A 2,500-nucleotide genomic window follows, 5' to 3' on the forward strand; every position below is an offset into this window, starting at 1 on the left:
ATGTGATTTGAGACAGAATTGGCTGCTATTTCTAGCATCATACAACCACTTAAAGACTACCTCCTGGTAGGGGTGACTTGCAGAAATGTTCAATAAACAGTAACGTTCAGATGCTGCTGACGTAGATCTATGAACCAATGACAGCCGCAGCAGCAGCAGCGGCGGCACTCTGGTAGTAGTAGTAGTAGTAGTAGTAGTAGTAGTAGTAGTAGTAGTAGTAGTAGTAGCAGCAGCAGCAGCGGCGGCGGTGACGGTGGTTGTGGTGGTGAGGGAGGTGGCCAGAAGTCACTTGTGTTCGTGTGTAGGAATAAGTATGTATGTACGTATGTATGTATGTATCTATGTATGTATGTATGTATATCTGTGTGTCCATGTATGTACGTGTGTATATATATGTATGTATATGCATGTTTGTGTGCGCATTTAAGTCAGCGTATATGTATGTGCGTGTGTTTTTGTTGGTCTCTACATGCGTATTTATGTGTTCATGTATGAATGCATGAGTTTACATATATGTGTACATGTATTGTGTGTGTGTCTCTGTGTGTGTGAGAGTGAGAGAGAGGGAGAGAGAGAGAGAGAGAGAGTGAGTGAGAGAGAGAGAGAGAGAAAGTGCACGCGTCCGCGTCCGTCCGTATCATTGACCACATGTATATCTATGGGTATATTTATGTATTTATGTACGCGTGTGTGTTGTGCACGAGGGGATTGCTGAAAAGTTCTTAGCTTTAAAGGTATCGCGAAAGAGCTGCCTGGAGGCCCGAAGCTTCCGAGTTCTTTTACAGGGCTTAGAAAAACCGAAGGACCCGCTGCAATAAGTGAATGAATCAGGAAGAGGAATATATTGATAAATTAATAACTTACTGATCCTCCTGTATTTTCTTTCACCCAGAGCCAGGATCTTTTCATCACACCATCGTATACGTGTAAGCGCGTAGATACGCATGTCCAAATATATATTTACGCATACATTCATGTATGCGTACATCAAAGGAATTTACATCTTTTTTGCATGCATACATTTATGTAAATCTGCATGTCAGAGCCTTCTTAGCAGCAATATATGTCCCCCCGGGGCAAATCAATGCAGTGGGCCCTATAGTATTCATTTATGGCAAGCCTCAATAAAGACACGTAAGAATTGAACCCCTAGACCTGTGAGGCCTTCCGAGCCGCAACCCAGTGTGCCTGTGTCTTGAGAGGGCACTGATGTATGTATGTATAGTTGTATGTATGTATGTATGTATGTAGCACCGTATGTTTCTGTATATGTGTGTGTGTGTAGACGCATGAATGAGCTCTATATCCGTAAGTCAGCCGTCGACCAGGTGTGACCAAACTGTCTTATTTGGTTTTATTGGCATTAGTCTGTCTAATAATATATATTCAATGTGTCTACCGATCAGTCCCACTTCTTCGCGTGCTACATATGTGTGTGAAAGGGTTTCTATACACACACCACATAAGTACAAGCTTATATATATATATATATGTGTGTATATATAATGTACTGATCCGTGATAGAGTACTCCACATATATTCTTTTATTCTTTTACATGTTCAAGTAATTGAAAAAATGCGACCATGCTGGGGCACCGCCTTGGAGAATTTTTTTAGTGAAGTGAATCGACCTCAATGCTTTTATTTTTTAAGCCTGGTACTTATTCTATCGGTCTGTTTTGCCGGACATCAAAGTTATGGTGACGTAAACACACCAACACCAACCGGTGGTGGAGGACAAACACAGATTCAAACACACACATAAGTGCATACATATATACATATATACATATACTACGGGCTTCTTTCAATTTCCGTGGCTATAGTAGAAGACACTTGTCCAAGGTGTCATGCAGTGGGACTGAACCCGGAACAACTGCATCTTTTACTTGTTAAAGTCATTAGACTGTGGCCATACTGGGACACCGCTTTGAAGAAGTTATTTAGTCGAATGAATCGACCCCAGAATCTATTTTGCTTTAAAAAGCCTCGTACTTATTTTATGGGATACTCTTGCCGACCCGCTAGTTTATAGGGACGTAAATACACTAACGCCGACTGTCAAGCGATGGTGACGGACACAGATACAAAGACACACACACACACACGTGTGTGTGTGTGTGTGTGTGTACGTGTGTACGACGGATTTCTTATGCATATATATATACTCATGTTATATATACATTTTCAAATGTATGTATGTATTTATGTATGTATGTATGTATGAATGCATATATATATATATATATATATATATATATACCTACATATATATAAATTTCTTTATTGTCCACAGGGAACTAAACATAGAGAGGAAAAACAAAGGGATTAAGTCTATTACATCGACCCCAGTGCGTAGCTGGTACTTATTTAATCAACCCCGAAAGGATGAAAGGCAAAGTCCCTCGGCGGTATTTGAACTCAGAACGTAACGGCAGGCGAAATACCGCTAAGCATTTCTCCCGGCGTGCTCAACGATTCTGCCAGCTCTCCGCCCATA

At 40.9% G+C, this 2,500-nt stretch overlaps 1 long non-coding RNA gene across 1 annotated transcript in view; it reads right to left on the minus strand.

The window, feature by feature from the left end:
- Positions 1–2,105, minus strand: part of LOC149136098 (uncharacterized) — a 37,821-nt gene extending 35,716 nt beyond the window's left edge. The window contains exon 1 of the long non-coding RNA XR_016241545.1: positions 865–2,105. This is a non-coding gene — a long non-coding RNA (uncharacterized LOC149136098). The remainder of the gene's footprint in view (positions 1–864) is intronic.
- Positions 2,106–2,500: the final 395 nt, after the last annotated feature.

The sequence above is a fragment of the Octopus bimaculoides genome, chromosome 4 (genome assembly GCF_046866305.1).
Source record: "Octopus bimaculoides isolate indiv1 chromosome 4, ASM4686630v1, whole genome shotgun sequence".
In the NCBI taxonomy this organism is placed as follows: Eukaryota; Metazoa; Mollusca; class Cephalopoda; order Octopoda; family Octopodidae; genus Octopus; species Octopus bimaculoides.